This window comes from Rhynchophorus ferrugineus, unplaced genomic scaffold, assembly GCF_030347505.1.
Source record: "Rhynchophorus ferrugineus isolate W39M unplaced genomic scaffold, kcgeb_rfMv2 rfM3, whole genome shotgun sequence".
NCBI classification, from domain to species: domain Eukaryota; kingdom Metazoa; phylum Arthropoda; class Insecta; order Coleoptera; family Curculionidae; genus Rhynchophorus; species Rhynchophorus ferrugineus.
This window is the reverse complement of record NW_027472582.1, coordinates 33,394,047-33,417,737: the sequence shown is the minus strand read 5'-3', so window position 1 is coordinate 33,417,737 and position 23,691 is coordinate 33,394,047. Positions and strand designations below refer to the sequence as shown.

Genomic DNA, 23,691 nt, shown 5'->3' with positions numbered 1-23,691 from the left:
ATGACTTAAAACAATATCCTCGAAGCAATACACCCTCCTCCTCCTCCACTGACACTACTTGATGTATTACATTAGCGAGTCAAAGAAAATTATTCCATGCACATCCCAAAATACAGACGCCATAACCTTGCCAGTCCGCTGTTGCGTTTTCCCACGCTTTGGAGCGGGTTCATCGTGTGCAGTCCACTCGGATGACTGTCGATTGGACTTCGGAGTGATATGATGGAGCCATGTTTCATCCATTGTCACATATCGACGCAAAAATTCGGGTTTATTACGCTTGATCATCTTCAAACGCTGCTCTGAATCATCAACTCGTCGTTGTTTTTGGTCAAAAGTCAGCTCGCGCGGCACCCACATTGCACAGAGGTTTCTCATACCCAAATATTCGTGAATGATATGATGTACACGTTCAGTTGATATCTTTAGAGTATCTGCTATTTCATTCAATTTCAATTTACGGTCATTCAAAATCATTTTGTGGACTTTCTAAATATTTTCGTCGGTAACAACCTCTTTGGGCGTCCACTGCGTTCACCGTCTTTGGTGCTCATTTCACCAGGTCTAAACTTAGCATCTAAACCAATCCTTGATAGTTGATTTTCCTGGGGCAGTGTCCGGAAACTCGGCATCAAGCCAAGTTTTTGCTTCAACTGTATTTTTTCCTTAAAAAAGCAATATTTTCAAACAAACACGCGAAATTCCTTTTTATCCATTTTTTTCACAATAACAAAAGTTGTTTCACTTGAAATTTTATAATTCACAAACTAATGATCCGACAGCTATCAAATTTATACACGAATCTTTTGAGGGTTAGTGCTAACCAAAAAACATATGGACTTAATTCTAGTAGTGCAACATATGGGTCACAATATTCCTGGATATCTCACAAGCTTTTGACCGGGTTTGGTATTTGGGATTAATCTGTAAGATGAGCAAATTGTTACCGCGTAACTATTGTCAATTGCTGGAGTCATCAGTATCGCACGAAATGGCGTTCTCGACATTTAAAAATATCTCGGCTGGAGTTCCACAAGGTAGCGTCTTAGGACCTCTCCTGTATCTGCTCTATACTGCTGACATTCCAACAACAAAAGAAACACTTCTTGGAACCTTTGCTGATGACACAGTTATTATGGCAAAAGATATATCTCGGCCTAGGGCAATAGAAAAAGTCCAAGTGGCAGTCAACAAAATCTACAAATGGACAAAAGATTGGAAAATTCAACTTAATAGCTCCAAATTTGTCCACGTTAATTTTGCATTAAGGCGAAATAATAAAAACTTAATTATATCACTCAATGGATGCCCGATTGCTCAAGCAGAATCAGCAAAATACCTTGGAATCCATCTTGATGGTAGATTAAATTGGAAGCATCACGTTAGACAAAAAGCAAAACACATTAGAACCAAAATAAAACAACTATACTGGTTAGTCGGAAGATACTCCCAACTTGATCTAAAATCAAAGAGGTTGATCTATAATACAATTATAAAGCCAGTTTGGACCCATGGGGTGCAAATATGGGGTTGCACTAAAAATTCAAATCAGTTTGTCAAACAGCGCTGTAAAAACAAGATTCTTCGATTGATTACCAATGCCTATCGCTATGTAACCAATGAAGAACTGCACGATGACCTGGAAATCAAATGGATTTGCGAAGTTGTGCAGGATTTCGCCTTGAAACACGAAAGAAGATTACTAAATAATTCTAACGTGGAAGCAGTACAACTGCTGGACAGCGCATAGGATGTCAGGAGATTGAAACGAACAAAACCATACGAACTTGTGTGAACATTTAGTGTTTATTGTTAGTGTAAACTATAGCTATAAGTTAATAATTAATAAATAATTATAATTTTATAATTGAGGAATACATACTGATGTATTTTCTCGCACTCGTCTTGCTTGTTAATTAATCCAAGCACATAGGAAAAGTAGTAATAAATTAATTGTAATAATAATAATTAAGATTGTACTAAGCGTATCTAATAAAGATGTTATAAAAAAAACCTATGTGTCAGGCCGGGGATTTTTCAATTGACCTGTTAATTAATAGTGCTTCCTTTCAATACATTATAGCTCAGTGTGAACTGAATATCTTTATTAAGCTGTGTTTAAATTCAAATACAACAAAACAATGTTATTTCTCACCATAAACTCGAAAGTCCCTTACACTTCATTGTTCTTTAAAACAGTAAGAAGTAGCAAACTATTTGCACCTTTTTCCATTTATATCATAAATAATTCTAGTAGTTATACATCTGAAATAACAATATAAAAAGCGGAAGCGCCATAAATGGGAAATGTAAGATCGTATATGACAAAATACATAGACCACATTTCGGATATAAACTTTTTCTCAGCTGGTATAGAGTAAAATATAACCTGCCATATTTTTCGAACCATCTTCCTTTTTGCTTGTCTGCAGACTGCTTTTAAAAAGCGCTAAAATATCGCCTATAATAAAGTTAAAATGACGTCGCAAAAACAAACCAAGTGCAAGTGATCAATTCGAGTTCTTTCTTAAGTCCTTAAATTTCTCTATACTGTCGTACGGCAAAGGGAAGATTATTAATAACAGAGATAATGGCTCGGCCACATGCGCATACGAAGAGTCTGGTAATTTAGAAGATTAGAAAAAATATGCATTATTAAGATTAATTTAATTGAGATAAACATTCGTAGTCGATTTAACATTTATTTGTCTCAAACCATAATAATAGCCATATATTTTTATTACAAAAACCAGTGAGATTTTTAAAATAAAATGCAAATGTGTTATTTCTTATAAGTAATCCTAAGTTTTTTTCCGTTTTTGAAACAGTTAATTTCTGTTAACAATACATTTAAGTTGGATTTCTGGCATGACTTTTATATAGTTCTTCAAATTAGGTTCAATTCCTCAACTACAACTAGTCAATTGACTCAAAACGATATCCTCGAAAGAATTTCTTGAAACCCAATGTAGCAGAATCGGGTGAACAAGGCAATTGTGAAATTAATTTAATTGAATTTTTGGCGAACAACCAATGAGGAAACGCATAACAGTGATGGATAAAATAAAAGTTATAGTTCTGTCCTTTTGAGACCACTTGATGTATTACATTAGCTAGAGGATCCGTTATTCATCGCCAGTCACAATGCATCACAGAAAACTCCTTGCTGCTTGATAAGCATTGATACCACAATTTTAAAACAATTCTAAACACGATTTTTAGTTAGTTCATGTGCTAGCCGTTCTCCATCCCATTAGATAATTCCTATCGTATCTTAGCATGTGGAAACAGTTGATTGCTGTCTAAAATGTTGAGAGCTTGGGCTGTGTTTTCGTCCAATATGAATTGATATTCATTGTCTTCGAATTTTATTCTAGATCTCATGCCAGTGACATCAAAATCACCACTTTTAAATCATTAAAACCAAAACTGACATTGAAATATCACTGGTCAAAGGCACCATAAGTTTCTAGAAGCTTTTGATGGGATTCGGCAGTAGATTTTGTGTTTTCCAATTTTCACCATTCCATGGTTAGCGTCTTTATATACTGAGTAGCTCAATAATGATAAAATAAAAACTGTTATTTTATGTTGAGTATTATTAAATTAAAATATTTAACAGGTAAGTGAGATTGTTTAATAGCTTTTAAACAATATACATCGCTGATTAAAATATATCTATAAATAAATATCAATTTCAAAATAAATTCAATAATTTCAATTTAAATATCAATTGTCTGTATGCGAATGTTTTATTATGTTAAAAGCTATTCTGTTACTTGCCAATAAGGCAATAAAAAATTATATCTGTAGACTTTTTCTAATAAGTTTGGATCAATGCTAAGATGGAATAAAACAGGCCTCGATTAATATCTCACCATTAATATCGAATTCCTTTTTTCATTTGAAAGTCCTCTTTATGCTATTATGTGCGAAATATAAAATCGTTCAAATGCCAGTCTCGGTTTGTTACTCTGACAGGAGTTCGGTGGTTCAATTTCCAATGACTCATAAATCCGGTGGTGTTCCGGTAGAGATGGTGTTCTGTTGCGTTCGTTTTTTGGCGCTCGTTTTGTCTAGATGAAAAAGTATCGCCAAACAATAACTTTTTGGTAAGAATTGTATACCGGTGAACATAATATGGTTTCGGGCATTTTAAATACACACATGCTTGTTAATCTAGTAATCTAAAATTATGACCCTAAATAATGTTTTATTAAAATAAGTTGGTATTTATATTAACCAAAAAAATTCCATCATTTTCTATAATTTTTACGTATCTTATAGGAAGGCACTATTACAGCCAGAACGGGAAGTTCTGCCATGCCAGGCATACTCAACCAGGCATAACAGGTCAATTGAAAAGTCCCCAGCCTGACACATAGACGGCGCTACTAGAACGAAATTCATATGTTTTTTAGTTAGCCCTAATCCTCAAAGATGCGTGTATAAATTTGACAGCTGTCGGATCATTAGTTTGTAAATTATAGCATTTTGAGTGAAGTAACTTTTGTTATTGGGAAAAAAATGGACAAAAAGGTTTCGCGTGTTGATAAAATATTGCATTTTGAAGGGAAAAACTACAGTTGAAGCAAAAACTTGGCATGATGCCGAGTTTCCGGACACTGCCCCAGAAAAATCAACCATCAAGGATTAGTATGCTAAGTTTAGACGTGGTGAAATGAGCACCGATAGCGGTTAACGCAGTGGGCGCCCAAAAGAGATTGTTACCGACGAGAACATTAAAAAAATCCACAAAATGATTTTGAATGACCGTAAATTGAAATTGAATAACATAACAGATACTCTAAAGATATCAACTGAACGTGTATATCAAATCATTTACAAATATTTGGGTATGAGGAAGCTATGTGTAAAGTGGGCGCCGCGCGAGCTCACTTTTGATCAAAAACAACGACCAGTTGATGACTCGGAGCAGTGTTTGAAGATATTCAAGCATAACAAACCCGAGTTTTTGAGTCGATATGTGACAATGGATGAACCATGACTCCATCATTTTAATCCGAAGTCCAATCGACAGTTATCCGAGTGAACTGCATACAATGAACCCGCTCCAAAACGTGGGAAAACGCAACAATCGGCTAGCAAGGTATACCTTGAAGGCGGAAGGATAATCAACAGCGACTATTACATAGCGTTATTGGACCATTTGAAGGACGAAATCGTCGAAAAACGGCCGCATTTCAAGAATAAGAACGTGCTGCTTCATCAAAACAATGCACCGTGCCAGAAGTCACTGAAAACGATGGCAAAAATCCATGAATTGGGCTTCGAATTGCTTCCTCCATACGGTAGATGTATTCTCCAGATTTTTTCCTGCGCGACTATTTCCTGTTCTCAGATCTCAAAAGAAAGCTCCCTGGGAAGAAATTTTTGTCGAATGAAGAGGTGACTGCCGAAACTGAGGCCTATTTTGAAGCAAAGGACAAATTGTACTACAAAAATGGTATCGAAAAGTTGATCCGCTATAATCAGTTGACAGAATTATGTTGAAGAAACAAAACTAATTTTGCCAAGAAAATGTCTTTTACTATGGTAGGCTGGGGACTTTTCAATTGACCTGATAGCGCTTTCTTATTACCGCTTGGTGGTTTCGAAATGCTGAAATGCAGAAATATGAAGAAAAGCTATGGAAAATAATGAATTTCTGAATAATTACCTTCGAAAATATATATTAAATTATATATATATATATTTTTTTTTTTTTTTCGTAAACATTGTAAAAAAATATATATTAAAATAAACTGCTTGTAGACGTAAAAACAAAACAAGCACGATTCAGAAATAACCCTCCCATTAAAACCGAAACAAGTTTGTAGAAAAAAAAATTAATTTAAAAACATATTTATATGTTTGTTTTTCCAAGCGGAGTTATCCGGCTAATAAAAAAAAACAGAATCTCTGAAATATTGTTCATCTTATTCCATACCTGATAACCGATGCCCCTATCCGCTCTGACCCAGTTTGAAATATGTTCCGCATTGTTAACTTTCCGGTATAATTTCGACTTGTTTGTTTACGGAGCTGGTTCATCAGTCTTCGGGTGCCAGATGCCTCCGGAAAACCGCCATTTTTATGGCGCGGCTCCCGGCCTGAGACGACATTTTTCTTCGGCCTTTTTTTCCTGCTGCTTCGAGCGTCAAGAGTTTTCAGGAGTTAAGGGACATTAATTGCGCTAGACTGTGGCGAATTTATAACTGCGATGGTTGACTGTTCCGCTAAAAAATCTGAGAGCAGCCAAACAAAGAGTAGCAGTTTAATATATTCGTCGTCGAAATTCGTTTCCTTAATATTTAGTTTGAAAATTCTGGAATAATCAGGGAGCGGTTAGCTATAAATCTCAAAACCTTTTACAAAGAGAATGATGTTCGGTTAGTTTGTATCTATCATTTTTTCTCGGCCAAACTTTTTAACGGTCTATTTTTTATAAGCATAAATTGTTTTCGAAACAAACCAGCTGTTTTAATATATAAATTCTAGTAATCTAATTAATAGAAATACGCTTATATTGATTTGACTAACATAATTTGATTAATCTATTTGTTAGCTCAGACCTACTCAAATAACGTTTTTTTATTAATTATTACCGATTTCAAATATATTATGTAACAAGATTTTTAATGCACGTGTAATATAAGTAAGAAAAGTATTCTTGGGGTTTTCAACTCGCGATTTCGGTTCCTAAATATATAAACCATTTTCTTAATGAACTTTATTACTATTATTTTCTTTAGAGGCGGCTTGTTTCTTACCACGCTTTTTAATATCTTAACTATCTTAACCTAACTTTTTCGTACGTACATATCAAAGCTTAAATCTAATCATGATAAGGACATCAGAAGTACTTTGCATATCACATAAGGCAAAAATATTGCCAGCTGTATCTACACTTCACAAATAATAATATATAATAATTTTAAATCTAAAGACGCAACATTAATATAAGTGGGAAAATGATTTTCGCTTTTTTCTCTTAGAGTTTGGTTAATATCCTAGATATGAAGGCGGTGTCATTCTTTTGCTCAACCAAAGTTGTTGAATTTTGAAAACTTGACATTCTAGAACCCAATTTTCATCAGAGTTTCCTTTATTACAACAATAGCAAACTGTGTAATGTGTTATGAGTACTGATGTTTTTTTTTTTTTTTTTTTTTATAATTATATACATTGTTACTAGTCGTTGCCGACTAACCTACAATTTGTCCTTATAATAGCTTAAATCTAGGTATATATCTAATAGGACTCATCAGTCCTACATAGTCTCTAACATAATAATAATTGTTTTAACACTTTGAGTTTTTTCTAATGCACCTCACTGCACTACACTACAACACACTACACAAGTTCAAATGGTTTGGTCCTTTTGAGTCTGCGTCCGGTTTTGGTGTTGTCCAAGAGTTGTAATACTTCGAAATTAACATGAGAGTGAAGTCTCTCCTCATGTCTCTTTGCAATTCTTTTAATTTCTTGATTGACAGTCGGTATCTGAAGATCTCGATGTAAATAAATGGTCCGGTAATATCTGGGTGCACCTACGATGCTTCTTAGGACTTTGTTCTGGAAAACTTGTATTAGATTTATGTTGCTTTTTGCGGAACATCCCCATAATTGTATTCCGTATGTCCATATAGGTTTTAATATTTGTTTATATAGAAGTAATTTATTATGTATAGTTAATTGAGATTTTCTTCCAATTAGCCAATACATTTTTCTATATTTTAACTCAAGTTCTTTTCTTTTCTTTTTGACATGTTCCTTCCACCGTAGTTTTGCATCAAGTGTCATTCCGAGATACTTAGCATTATTGCTGTATGGTATGACAGTGTGGTTTATGGTCAATGGTGTAAGCGCGGCCTGTTTATAGGTGAATTGAACATGCACAGATTTGTTTTGGTTAATTTGTATTTTCCAGATTTGGGTCCATTTATTTATAGCGTCAGTAGCCTGTTGTAGTTTTCGGGTTGCTTCTTCGCTATTGTTTCCGACAGCAAGAATAGCAGTATCATCAGCAAATGTAGCCATTGTAATGTTTTCGATTTGTGGTATATCACATGTATAAAGTAGGTACAGAATTGGCCCCAGTACACTTCCTTGTGGTACACCTGCTTTAGCTTCTTTTATTGTAGAGTAAGCTTCCTCTTGTTTCACTCTAAACATTCTGGCTGTGATGTAAGATTTTAATAGTTCGGTGTGTTGCTTCGGTAATATTTTCTGTAGCTTATGGACGAGGCCTTTGTGCCATACCTTGTCGAAAGCTTGTGCTACATCTAAGAATACAGCTGAGCATACTTTATTATCTTCATAGGCTTTTTCAATAACATCTGTTATTCTATGCACTTGATCAATCGTTGAATGTTTGGTAATAAACCCAAACTGGTGTGTTGGTATTAGGTTTTTTCTCTCTATAATTGGTTTTAATCTTTTCAAGAGGAGCTTTTCAAATACCTTAGCTATCATCGGTAACAGTGAGATAGGTCGATAAGCTTTTATATCATTTGGTGATTTTCCAGGTTTTGGAACCATTATTATTTCAGCCATTTTCCAAACGTCTGGGACATATTTCAGTCGAAATGCTGCATTGATTAAGTTAGTGAGCTTTATAATACCCTTTCTTGGCAGATTGTGCAGCAATTGCCCTGTTATTAAATCATAGCCTGGTGATTTATTTGGCTTGATGTTAGTTTTAATAACGTTGGTGACTTCTTTCGGAGTTGTTAATTGAATTGTCGAATTTTCGCCGTCTATGTCCGGTAAAGTATGTTCAATTTCACTTTCGTTTGGTTTGAAAGTTTTCTCTAAATGGTCAGCGAATGCTTCTGCTTTCTCCAGGTTGCTGCGTGCCCAACTTCCATGCATGTTTCTTATCGGAGGACTATGTAGACAGGATCGTTTTAGGTATTTAGTGGCTTTCCAGAGCGAGTAGTCTGTGTTCTTGTCATCTGTTAAATTTCGTAGATAGTTATTTATGGAATTGTTTTTAATTTCCAAAATTTCCCTCTTCAACCTTTGTGTTATGTTGTTTAAGATATTCTTATTTTCAGGTGTTCTATTTTGCTGCCATTTTTTCCGTAGTTTTCGTTTTTCAGCTACCATTTCCTTGATTTCTTTCGGGTAATTTATTCCTTTGGTTGAAGTTTTAATTTCTGGAGTGTTATTCCAAGCAGCCTGTTGGATGTCTGCAACGAATTTTTCGGTTTCATAATTTAATTGGTCTTCTGTCTTAAGGGGAACATTTAGTTGAATTCGATTGTTTATTTCTTCAACAAATCCTTCCCAGTCTGTCCTCTTGTTGGTTAATGTTGGATTTTGTTGTTTTCTTATAATGTTTTCACTCAGCGTCAAAATCACAGGTGTGTGATCTGAACTTAAGTCAAAATTTTCTTCAACTTCCATGTAGTTAGTGGTTATGTTTCTAGCTATAAAGAAGTCTAACAGGTCTGGAGTTTTCTCTGGATCGGTAGGCCAATAAGTTGGTTTTCCTGTCGACATGTAACTGCACCCTAGCTCAGCAGCTGCTTTATGTAATTCATTACCTTTAGTTGTCGTCATTCTAGATCCCCATCTTGTATTTTTAGCATTGAAATCACCACCGATTATAAATTTTTCTCCTAGGTTGTTTAGAACATTCAAGTAATTTTCTTTTTTTTGGTTGTATCTTGGAGGGCTATATATGGAAGCTAATGTAACCCTGTATTTGCTAGATATAACAGTTACTGCCGTTACCTGATTTTCTGCTAAACTGAGTCCGGGTTCTTGATGATGGCATATATTATTTTTTATTATTATTGCACTTCCTCCTCTTGCTGTGTTAGCTGGATGAATGGTGTGGTAAAAGTAATATCCTCTAAATTTAATAAAGGATTCCTTTGTCAAATGGGTTTCAGATATTAAGCAAATATCTATTTTTTGCAATTCTAGGAATACTTGTAGGTCAGCGTGATGTTTCTGAATCCCATTAGCATTCCAAATTGCGATGCGGATGTCTTTACTTGCCATTTTTAGTTCTTGAGGCCACCGCCCTATTGTTTTCGAGTTTAAGTAATCTTTCAGAAAACGATTCAATAATCTTTTCCTGGTTGTCCAGCTTTGCTATAAGTTTCAATAGCAGTTCGTTGGTTGTAACGTCTTCTTTTTTTGTTTCTTTTTGAGCGGTTTGGTTTATGCTTTGAGCATAGGTCATTTCATCGTTGATTTCGTTGTACATTTTTGGTTGTTTATTTTGAGTCACTGTTTTTTGCTCTTTAGCCTGACTGATTTTATTTCTTCTCTCTTGGAATGTTTTCGCAACTACGCATCCTCTGTAGCTTGCTGGATGCGCTTCATTGCAATTCGCACATTTCGCTTTTGTTCCTTTGGGTTTTTTGCATTCTCCCGTGATGTGTTTTCCTGAGCATTTTACACACCTTGGTTCCCTTTTACAGAATTTTTGTGTGTGTCCATGTAATTGGCATCTCTTGCACTGTGGCACAAGATTTGCCTTTCTAAGAGGTTCTATTTTTACTTCGACTCCTAGAATTTGTTTAATTTCATAAATTGCTTTTATGTCCGTGTTATGTTGGAATGATAACATAAACAGTGGTAAAGGCTTCTTCTGGACAACTATTTCTCCATTGTTATTTTTATTTCGTTCTTTTTTCAGGATATTTGTGACGTCAGTACATTTAAGTCCATTTTTTATTAACTCTTCCACTATTTTAGTAGTTTTAGCTGTCGGTGGAAGCCCTCTTGCCATTACTTTAATGTCTCTGGTTTGCTTATCTTCATACGAGTGCCATTGTAATTTTAGGAATTCCAAGCACTCAGCAATTTTCGTAAAAGTTTTACGACATTCGGCGTTTAATTTGATTTGTCCATTGTTTAATGTTGTTGCTCTAAATAGTATATTATTTGTTTTCATTGTTTCATATAGCAAGTCAAAGTCTGTGACATTACTTACTATAATTGGAGGTGGTCTCGGCACTTTTATTTCTTTATTCAATTCTTGTGCTTTAATGGTTTTTGGTTGTTGTGGTGAAGCTTCAGGTGTGTAGTTTGCTTTTCGTTTCTTATTTCTTTTAACTGTTATCCAGCCTACTTCTTTTTGCAATTCTTCCTCGTCTGTTTCATAGTTTACAGGCAATTTGTTTTCAGTGCACTGGTTCACTACGGGAATGCTAGTTGGATTGTATGTGTTTTGGTTTTTTATTAGGAGTTGTAGTGCATCTAATTGTTTTTGCATATTTGATAGTGCAATTTCCAGATTCCGTCGGGCTGTTTTTTCGTTAATATACGCATTATAGAGAGCTTGCTCATTTTGCGTTCTCTTATGGTTTTCTTGACAAAAGATTTGATTCTGTTGTGCCAGATAAGCTTCACCTGACGTTGAGGATTGTGTTTCCATCTCATTTAGTCTCTGGTTCTCTCTATTAATCATTTTTATTTAATGAATAGTTTAATTCACGTTTTTACAAAAATTTCGAGTACTGATGTGATGCCAGTGCCGGAAATATTAATGTAAGAGCTCAATTTCGCCCTTGCCGACCAATCGTTGAAAAAGTCAACAAAATTCCTCGAATTATCGAAATAGATTAACAAATTTCAACTAACGCCATCACACTAGAAGTTGAGTTTCCACATGAATTAATAGTGGACATATTAATGGGCCAAGTTTCTATTCGTTTCCGTTAAAACGGAATAAATAATGGCGATGAAGGTGATGCTAAGTCTTTCGAGGGATCGGAAAGACATTGTAATGATATGTTTCGACCTGACCAAATAATTAACGTGGCTTTCTAAGCGAACAACTAATATGAGTGAAGTAGGCGAACAGTTTCACAATTTCAATAGTAATAAGTAACAATGTTATGATGCATATTTATTTTATTATTGTCATTTATGGCACTAACATTAAGACTAGACAGTCCTATAGTATTTGGGTGCACCCACAGAACCTCTCAGGACTTTGTTCTGAAAAATTTGTATTTTATTTATGTTACTCTTTGCAGAAGATCCCCATAATTGAACTCCGTATGACCATATAGGTTTCAGTATTTGCTTATATAATAGCAATTTATTATGTACTGATAATTGCAATTTTCTTCCAATTAGCCAGTTCATTTTCCTATATTTCAATTCCAGTTATTTTCTTTTCTTCTTTATATGTTCCTTCCAGCGAAGTATTGCATCGAGATTCATTCCTAGATATTTAGCGTTGTTGCTATATGGAATGATAGTAGTATTTAATGTTATTGGTGGTTGTACGGTCTGTTTATAGGTGAACTGCACGTGTACAGATTTACTTTCATTAATTCTTATTTTCCAAGCTTGTGTCCAATTATTTATATTGTCACTTGCCTGTTGTAATTTTCGTTAAGCTTCTTCACTATTGTCTCCGACAGCTATAACCGCAGTATCATCAGTAAATGTAGCCATCGTAATATTTTCCATTTGTGGTATATCACAGTGTAGAGTAGATAAAGCATTGGTCCCAGTACACTTCCTTGTGGTACACCTGCTTTAGCTTCTTTTATTGTAGAGTAAGCTTCTTCTTGTTTGACTCTGAACATTCTGGTTGTAATGTATGATTTTAATAATTCGGTGTGTTGTTTTGGTATCATTTTCTGTAGTTTATGAACAAGGCCTTCATGCCGCACCTTATCGAAGGGTTGTGCTACATCTAGGAATATAGCTGAGCATACTTTTTTACTTTCGTAGGCTTTTTCTATAACATCTGTTATTCTGTGGAGCTGGTGTTAAAAATTTAAGTTTGATTATTTTTTAATTGTTAGTCAGTTACTTATTTATTTTTTGAAGTCGGTTCAATAATCTTGTTAAAAATATGTTATTAATAACACTGCTCATGATTAAAACATCAAATGCGTTTTATTAGTTGATAATTAAAAAAAATAAGGTTACTGATCACTTGAAAGAACATAATAATAATCTAAAATTTAACAAATATATTCGGGAGCAATAAATAGGTTACGTAAATAGCAAATTTTTTACGATGTAATATCATCAATATCTTATCGTATACAAACGCATTACGAAAACGATACACTATCGCATCCAACATGCTTTACCCGTAGTCGATTCCTCAAATTCGTTTTCCATGTCGTCGAAAAGACTCTCGTGCCGGTTCGCCCGCAAACCTTTCATAAAGTGATTTTCCACCGCTACTTTCGAGGATCGATTTTCTAATTGCGACAGAAACCATTCAATTTTTAAATTGTTCGCGTGACGAATGAGAAAACGTTGCGGTTAATATATGGTTAATGTTGTTTTAATCAGTTCTGGAATAATTACCCCTCGGGAACACGATCGATAAAATCAATGGTTGAAATGATTTCAGTTCGTCGATGTTTTATTAGTTGAATAAATCATACTGTTTGACTAACGAATATTTAAAACTATATGATTTTAACAGTTTAATGTAAAATTTAACTCAAAATTAATTAAATAAGCCATACTCTACATTAATTATTAAGAGTCAAATTTCAAAACTTTTTGACAACACTCTGGTCATTCTTTCAAGTAACTTGAAAGTTCCGTGCTGATTCGTATTATTTTAAAGTGCTCCAATAATCAACCCAACTTTTGAAACCTTCAAAAAATGGAACTGCTGTTTGGTTAGATCGTGTGCCACTGATCAATATATGATAATCCGATGGACCAATATCTAGATAATATGGCGGGTGAAAGTAAAGAGTTTTAATCTCTTATTCCATATTAGGATGGGCATTGTCATGTAACAAAATTACTTTGTCAAAATTTTCTTGATACAGCGGCCGTTTTTCTTTCAACATCTTTATATTTTAGTCTATTTCTTTAGGTACTTCTTTTAGAATCGCCCTACCAAAAACTGAGAAATGAATTATTTAGTAATCGCTAATGAATGGGCAGGTCCTTGCTGAGTTCGTTAATTTTCATCCAATCTCGCATCTTTGAACTTCTTTACAGCTGTGGGGTGTTCGTTGCCTTTCACCTCTGGAACCATTCCCGGCACATTCTTTCACTAATACACTCACCATGTCTCTATTATCATTCTGCACATTTCCGCTGCAGTTTTGTAACTAAAAGCAAAAGGCAAATTGCGCTTATTGGGCTTAAAACTAGTTACATTTAGTGTTGTTTATGAGAAATTTTAAACAAGTTTCGGCTTGACATATGAAAATCCATTCGCCATATTGAGCCTCCGTTTTCCGCTGGTGCTATCTTTTACAAAATGACAAAATTTTGCTATGAAGATTATTGCAGCTTATTTATCTTTAGTATCTCATAGTATCGTCTTTAGTTGTCTGTTGTTCACTTGGCATTACGACTGTTTATTATAGTTTATTTAGTACATTATTTAATACCTTAGTATATTCATTAAATATATAGTCACTTATAAATAAAAAATAGCTTATTGTTTATTTTAACCTAAATAACAGTTATATAATTTGGATTTTGATGATTACATTTAGATCGAAAAAATCAGAATGAACTGAATGTGATTATAAAAGGACCAAAAGACCAAAAGGAAAAAGGAACGAATTTTTAAAGACTGTACTATAAATAGACTATAAAAACACACATATACAACATTAAGAAACTTTAAAATGTCGATTATTGCGATTATGTCGCCTTGTGAGATTGTCGCTCTTAACGTTCACTCTTCTTTCGACTGTATACATTGGCCTCAACTTTGTGCAGCTTAGAAAGCTGAACATGCGCTAGTAAATGTTATAAAACCTCTTCAGGCGTTTAACGATAGTTAAAGTGGCTGTGTGCGAAAGCGAAATGATTCGCCTAATCAATTTGAGGTCCGAGTTGGTGTTTACTAAAGAAATTTTGCTTCTTCACTATTGTTCAACATATTAGAGGTTTCAATTATCCGAAGTATTTAAAAACAGACGTGGCATTCAATTTGATGCTACAAACTCTTTGTTCGATCTGATATTCGCTAATAATAGCGCGATATTCGCTGATGGAGATCAAAGTATTGACCGAACGGGATCCAATCAGAGAGAGGGCAGAAGTTCAAGCATTTGGGAACAGTATTAGAAGAGAAGAAAGTGACTTTTACCTCTCTAAGATGGTGGGTGTGGAAGAAATGAAATATTACAATCAAGATCAAAATCCGGGTCTAATGCATTGCTACGAGATATGGACATTGTTAGAGCCTGGGGTTTGTCGGCTTGAAGTGTTTCAGATGCGATGCTTAAGACAAAGTCCATATGTTTCTCTCAAGAGTCAAGTCATTAGTTTAAGATGCCAAAATCAGTGCATAGTTGAGGAATACAAATAGAGACGCAGATTACAACAGTCTGGGCATCCCAGGTGAAATAAAAGTGAACCAATTCCTGATGTGAATACAGACATCCGGATGGATGGAAGATACAGAGAACAGAACTGAAAAAGATATAGAGCACGATCACAGAAGGCGATCTAAAAATAGAAAACTAATATTGTCCTAGGCCAGAACAGCTGCGGTCAAAGCACAAAAAGGTAAAGATTGTAGTGCTTCAGTAGGAATAAGCTTCACACACTTGTATAATACACTATGTGGTTAACTAAATTAACGGGAGTAATAATTTCATATCAGCTAAACGTGTGATATAATAAAACTATGATAAACTAGTAATGAAGTCGAGAATTTATAAAATGATAACTTAGGTAATAGTATTATTTAAATAAAAAAAAGTAAACATGTTAACTGGCAAAAGATAGTTTATTATTGCAGTATACTTCATGAAGTACGGGGATAAGAATGAACATATATCAATACTCGTCAAAAAAAAGTTTGAGAAGAAAATTTTAATTAAACCTACCAAATAAGGTGAATGTCAGATATTCCGATGAAAAAATCTTTAGCCGCCGTCTTCCGAATTTCTCGACACGTCAGGCCCAGAACTTTACCAAAACTTAAAAGACCATCAAGTTTTCTCAACCTTTGTGGGGTGGGCTCGATTCATATTCAGTAAAAAAAAAACTTGGCTCATTTTTTATCGTCGTGGGAAGGCGGGAAAAAAGCGCCTATTCGGGTGCGACGCCTGTAGTTCAAAATTGCCGTTGGCGAATTACAAATTCATCGGGACAGGGGCAATCTGTAAACGCCAACTTTTATTAGTTTTCTGCGGGTGTGCGTGTCGACGCAAAACTCTTTTTAGCCGTTAAGTATTTCCCGTTTAAATGCGACGCGGTATATCGGCGGATTTTGTAAATTCGACATATGTTCCTTGATAGCTTATGCAAACATGTTTGTTTTATTGCCATTTATTATAGTAGTATAAAACATTATATGTGTAACTATTTGTGCTTAGTTGTTACTTGCTTGTGCATAAGCATTACTCATTGATATTGAAGGTTATATGCGAACAAAAAATAGTTATCGATTTTAATACTTGCTCATTGAGCTTTAGGGTAAATGATGTGGCTCGGTGAATGGAGGTAATACGAAATGAAACAGTGGTGTTTACATTATGTGACCGTTATTTATTGGCTATATAAAAAATGTGAAAAATACAAATGATAAAACAGATGGCACCGGTGTTACCTGGAGACGAGGCTTAGGCAGTCGAAGATGGCACGTCTAACCTAAATGAGGGTTCAGCATTGAATGACCGAAATACCCTTCAATAACATCCCAGATAAACGTCTCGGGGTTGCCGCCAGCTATTCGTTGTCGGGTTCTAGTTGGCACTGCTGGCACTCGGCCCGTGTTCAACATCTGGGATTATATTTCTGGGTATTTTGTAGACTGTTATTCCATGATGTAAAATTCGACATGCCCCAAGGTCGCTACCGAGCTAATAAGCTACACATGATCGATGGGTGGATGAATAATTAGGTTGAGGGCAAAGCTGTCCCCTAATTATAAAGGGAGAGAGATATAGTCATCCTGGTCATTTATTGTATTGGTTAAAGTCCAAAAGATTTTATTTAAATTATTATGAATAAATTTATTAAAATAAATATTATATTTATAGAGAGAATTTAGGCTGCCAATTCTGCCAGAAAACATTCCTGGATATAATCCCCTATTTGAACTAACGTTATGAAAATACATGTACAGTATGTCAGCCACCAGCTAGAGGTGGTCAATTCATTAATGGAGTTGTCAGTCAAGAATAGTAACAAAAATCGCATTGACTGGTAACAATTAGAACTATATTTTAGTCGTTATATGTTTTAGTATTTTAGGTCAAGTATCCCTTGAATATACTGAGACACATGTATGAGATTTGTTACAAAAAATTGACAAAAGCCGAAGAGAATAAACTCAAAGATCAATTGACTACAGGTATAACTATTAATAGAATTTTGCAGAGTGGTAGAAAATAATACGCTAAGGATAATTGTGTTGACAAGAGTTGACAAATCGTTTCAGAAAAATACAACATTAATTGTTAACGACACCCTAATGATCTAACAGCTACTACTCTAAAGGTAGAAAAGCGGAACAAAGAGCCTTTCTATTTAAAATAAAAAAGGTAATGAGTTCATGTTTTATACAGTGATGTCTTGATTAATAATTTAATTACTTTTATAGATTAGATACAACTAAAAAGATTATTTTCCTTTTCTATAATTTTTTGTGCGTTACTATAAAACTTTCCATGAATATTTGTTAAATCCCAATCAAATTTTACAATTCAATATGTGTTTTTATCCTTATTATTAATTAACTATTGTAATACCCTTGTAAACTATAAAGAGTGTATATATCATTATTCAGTTAAAATAACAATCAAACCAACATACATATTACTCTAATACAATTCTATTCATATTTACAATTTGACAAAATTATTGGTCTTCATGTCAATGTCTAAATTAAAAAGACATTTAAATAAAGTCAGATTAAGATGTTACTTTTGCCATCACCTGTCATCATATTAACTGTTTTGATTTTACATTTGCTTATATTTAATTCCACCAATTTTAGTTAGTATCATCAATAAGTTATTTTCACAACTAAATTAGTTCATAACTACTATAAAGACAATGTTAACCTCAAATAGTTTAACAAAATTGTTCATCAACATTCTTCAATAAAATTTTCATATTTTTTAATTAAATAATCATTTTAATTAAATAAAATCAACTAACCAAGTAGTTAATTTAATAATGACTTTCTTTCCTTCTTCAAACATGATTAATATTCAATCACTAATCTAATACCCACTAGTAAACACGCATCATCCAATAATGAACATAGAAAAAAAACTTAAACAGCAGACAACTTTTAGTACCAGAAGTCTAACCACAATGGCCTACTTTTCTTGGATGCTGCATCCCAAATGCCGAATATATGGCAATAAAAATGTATGGGCCATGAGTACATGATTACACGTACAGAGTCTGCAGACTAACGATTGCTGTCTTTTATATCCTCGGACCACGTGAACTGCCAACCGCTGGTTGCCTAATAGGCCGTGTAGCGACCGCTATCTACAATACTACACCCGAAGTGAAGCTGCTGCGGAACATTTCTTGGCGCGTTTAAAGTTTCGTTAAGCGTCTTGCATCCACAAACATGCATCTCAGAATGAATGGCCCTATGCTCGCTAGGATGAATAAGTAACCGTCTTCAGCTAGATTTATTTGAGAATTTCGCTGTTCTCCAAGTTAACAGAACGTGTATCGTCTGGAGATTTTTCTGCGAACTGGGTACTTGGCAGTTTGTAAGGTTGTAGATTCTGGTTCGGATGGTACACATACTTATGCAATGCTATGCTCTCTACTGGTTTAAGTGTATTCCTTCTCTTTAGGAAGTCTAGTAGAAACGCCAACCAGGCAGCGTTCGATAGGTTTCTCGTGTATTCCTACCGTAATCGACCAAGCACGTGGATTTTTTTCATTTCTAGATTCTTTAGGGCACTCTAATTCTGTCGGATCACCATTGTGACGATTTTATATTCAGTCGTTTGTTTGTTAATTATTTAAGCATAATCATAGCTCATTGAACTTTACTCGGGAACAGCGCTTTCTGGTTAATATTAATACTTATTTACTGAGAAGTTTCACATGGTCGATGGAAGGATAGAGAAGATTTTACATTTATAAAATAACAGTTTACCACTTGCTACTCTTGAATTATTCACTTTATACAAACATTAATCACGAAACACTGAAAGTTGCAATTTTAACATTCATTGCATTTGCGATTTAATATGAAGAAATTTGCTAGCGGAACACATCAAAATCTTTTAGAAATTTAGATTGAGGCTACTCCGGTATATCCGAATTATTGTTTTTAGCGATTTCAAATTGGTGATTTTATGTTAATAAGACCGGACTGAAGAACCGAAAAAGTTCGTGAAAAAATATAATCAATTACAGGGCTTATTTGACGAAAACCTAGCACAATAGAACACAACAGTTCAATTGAAAATTCCCCGGCCTACCATAAAAAAACACATTTTTTTGGCAAAATTAGTTCTTTTTACTCAACATATTTCTATTCAAAGGTGATACACTGATTACGACCTTTCAATTTTGTAATACCATTTTTGTAGTACTATTTGTCCTTTGCTTCAAAATAGGCCTGTTTCGGCGATCACCTCTTCATTCGACGAAAATTTCTTCCCAGTGCGCATTCTTTTGAGATCTGAGAACAGGAGATAGTCGTTGAGGGTCAGATCTGGAGAAGACGGTAGATGAGGAAGCAATTCGAAGCCCAACTCATGGATTTTTGCCATCGTTTTCACTGACTTGTGACACGGTGCATTGTCTTGGTGAAGCAACACTGTCTTTTTCTTCAAATGAGGTCGTTTTCGGCGATTTCGTCCTTCAAACGGTCCAATAACGCTATGTAATAGTCGGTGTTGATGGTCCTTCCTTTTTCAAAGTAGTCAATGAAAAATTTTCCATGCGCATCCCAATAAATCATCGCCATAAAGTTGCCAATCGACTGTTGCGTTTTCCCACGCTTTGGTGCGGGTTCATTGTCACTCGGATACCTGTCGATTGGACTCGGGAGTGAAATGATGGAGCCATGTTTGATCCATTGTCACACATCGACGCAAAACACGAGTTTATTACGCTTGATCATCTTCAAACACTGCTCCGAATCATGATGTCGTCGTTGTTTTTGCACAGTGCTTTCTCATACCCAAATATTCGTGAATGATATGATGTACCCGTTTAGTTGAGATCTTTAGAGTGTTTGCTATTTCATTAAATTTCAATTTACGCTCATTCAAAATCATTTTGTGAAATTTTTTATTTTTTTGGTCGGTAACAACCTCTTTTGGGCGTCCACTGCGTTCACCATCTCCGGCGCTCATTTCACTACGTCTAAACTAAGCATACTAATCCTTGATGGTTGATTTTCCTAGGGCATTGTCCGGAAACTTGGCATCAAGTTTACGTTACTTCAACTTCAACAAATGACTTCAACTATATTTTTTCCCTTCAAGAAGCAATATTTTATAAACACGCAAAATTCCTTTTTATCCATTTTTATCACAATAACAAAAGTTGCTCCACTCAAAATGCTATAATTCACAAACTAATGATCCGACAGCTGTCAAATTGATACACTTCTGATACGCATCTTTTGAGGGTTAGTGTTAACTAAAAAACATATGGATTTAATTATAGTAGCGCCATCTATCTGTCAGGCCGGGGACTTTTCAATTGATCTGTTACATATTGACAAATGAATTATACCGGACAAAAAAAGTTTTCTGTTGCTTATTAACTGGCAAGAAAAGATATATTATCTCGGGAAAGCGATCCACATCGATATTGAAGCAAACTCTCTATGAATTTATAGCAACAAATTGAATGACATATTTCTGCCAAAAAAGACTAGCAATAGAGGGTAAGTAACACAAACTCACTTTCTCGCATGACGTCTTGGAATATTTGTAAAGAAAATATATTGATAAAGACATATTTCACTAAATTTGCGTAATAAATGCCTTTCTAAAGTAAAGAAAATGATCAAAGTGCCTTAACTAATAAATTCAAATTATACACAAGTAATATATATTTTGTTTTGTTTTACACTAAGGTTTGATTTTGTAAGCCGGAATGTGAGGATAAAACAATTATTTTATGAAAATATGGAGGTTTTTTTAATAAATTCTACTATTATTCAAGGGTAAATATAATTTCCAAGAGTTCGAATCAACTTTCGCAGCATTTTTTCAATATTATAAAAGGACCGGCTTGGTTGGTGCAGTAGTAAAGGACAGGACGGTCCACCTACTGTTGTGATAGTTGCTAGTTCGAATCCTGCTGGGGCATGGTCGTAAATTTATATTCGTTATTGTCCTAGGTAAGAGTGGAAAATCCCACAAAAAAAAATGATCCTAGTCACGCCAGTAACCAGGCTGGGTAAGACCGAATTTCTTATGGGATAATTCCTAAATTGGTCACTCGCCAGTCGGTAGGCATAATACCGAAGACCGTCGTTCGGAGCCTACGTTAAACTGTAGGCCCAGTCTAGATAACACCTCGTTGGTAAAAAAGAGACTTTAAGATATATAAAAAACATATTGTATTTCATAATATTGTAATAAAATATGTTATACTTTAGAAGAATTAGAATACTGGTATGTATAATGTTTTGCTGGGACCAAAATAAAAATAGTGATACTAAAAATATTTTGTTTTATTAAATTTGGCGTTTTTTGTTTTATTAACATAGTTACAGTCAATTGTGTGTATTAGCACAAGTTTTGATAACTACTTTGATAAAACTATAAATATTAGTGATATTGAATAAATGTAAATATTTTATTATTAAAAATCGTTGAAAGTTAAATATATAGTTACTAAAATCTAATTTGTGTTTCTTTTCATCTGTTCGAGTCGCACTTAAGCCTTGATTGTTTTTAATTTAAGTTTTTGAATGTAATTATTCATAAATAATAGTGTAAAATCGGGCAAAGCTTTATGACAGCTCGAATCCCAGTCCCTAAATTGTGCAAGATCTAATATATTCTACGGTGATTCCCATATCGTCCACCCTCTAGCCAGTAGATTTAATTCTGAGAACATTGTTTTGAGTTGCAGCAGTATTTTCATTTTAAAAAGCTTTTGAGATTAGATTTTATAATTTAGATGATAATATATAACCTTCAAGTCACTATTAATACTATTTTGATAGTGGTTCACCTATGGGTTGTTTATTATATTCATGCTTGCCGGCATTTCAGTTCAGTTCAGTTCAGGCAGCACAGTTCTAGTTTAATATAATGGATTGATATGGTAATAAATCAATTTTGTTCTTATCTTTCCGGATCCATTTTCTAATATATAAATATTTAAATCAGCTGGAATTACTGATCCTATATATTCAAGAAAATATAAAAGTACAAATTAATTATATTAAATATTTACATACATTCAGGTATATTAAATATAAGCGTCCTTGTAGGCAGAACAAACAGAACATATGAAAAGAAAAATATTTCCCGAATGTACGAATAAAACCTTTCTACATCAATTTGAAATAAGCCGGAGTCAATTTTCCTTTTTTTATTTTCGAACAAATAGAAAACCAAATAAAACATGATTCCATATTGAATATGAAAATTGCTTTTCGAAACATAAGATCTTTTTATAGAGGCACTTTTTGCGATATCGAATTTCTAAGGAGTGTTCAGTAGCTAAACCAGCTTAAAAATAAGATTTTTTTTCTGTGTTCAAGGATCGAGCTTATTTATTTTGTGTTAGGGATAATAACAACTGGCTAGTTTTGAGATAATTTGTAAGATGAACGGACGATATTTTTTACTTAGAGAATATTTTGTTGAGTGTGTTGTGTATATTTTGAACTTTTCATTTATTTATTTTATATTATTATACGACGGTAATTCTTTCTAATATGATGTTATGAGGGTTGTGCATATGAAATTGGCATATAAATATTTTGGCATATAATATGTTTGAGGTTTCATTTTCGGCCTATACATTGTTTATTTCAACTCATTCAAACAGTTGATACTTAGTTATGAAATGGCAAAAGTTAAGTGAAACGCGAATACAAACATCAGTAGTAGATTTATAGTAGTAGAGTTTATTGGTCTCACTTAGTACCTAGTATAAGGAATAAGTATAAGGAACTGCTTAATAAATTAAATAAATCATTAGGGGTCTTACACTGATTTAAAAAAATATGCAAAGTTCTTTTACAAATAATATATTTTGTTCAAGTTATTATAAAGGATCTCATACAAGTAATATGTGCTAATTTTTTTCTCGTCTTATCATAATACTTTTATTCATTTTCGCCGATGATGCTTTACCATATCGTGTGTATACTGCCATTACAGAGGATATTGTCGCTCATGAAACAATAAACAATATACCAATCGCTTGTTTTAACAATCTCAGAACAAAATATATAGCATAGTATTATTATTATTTATTTATTAAAGGCCCATCAGCCTCATGGACTATTTTAATAAAAACTACGAGGGTCACTATTTATATTTCGGGAATTGGCAACACTGTTGTCATGTGAGTCCATGTGTCGGTTCCATCGTGAAGTTTGACATTTTTGACCATATACGTACTCAGAACATTTTGGCGCACGGACGCTATTTGTTTATTTTATATTTAGTTGAAAGTTTCGTCTCGCCAAAAAATGGAACTGAATCGTAAACATTTTCGTGCAATAATTTTTTACGATTTTCGACGTGGATTATCACAACAAGAGTTCATCAATCAACTTAATGTGGCTTTTGGCGT

General features: G+C 34.1%; 1 protein-coding gene and 1 long non-coding RNA gene across 2 annotated transcripts in view; both read right to left on the bottom strand.

Moving 5' to 3' along the window:
* Positions 1-23,691, bottom strand: part of LOC143193098 (uncharacterized) — a 917,882-nt gene that overhangs the window by 335,446 nt on the left and 558,745 nt on the right. The gene's annotated exons all lie outside the window — the stretch shown is intronic.
* On the bottom strand, positions 3,923-6,029 carry LOC143193100 (uncharacterized). Its single transcript, XR_013004942.1, has 2 exons — positions 5,951-6,029; positions 3,923-4,076 (listed from the first exon to the last, which is right to left on the bottom strand). It is a non-coding gene; the product is annotated as an uncharacterized LOC143193100 (long non-coding RNA).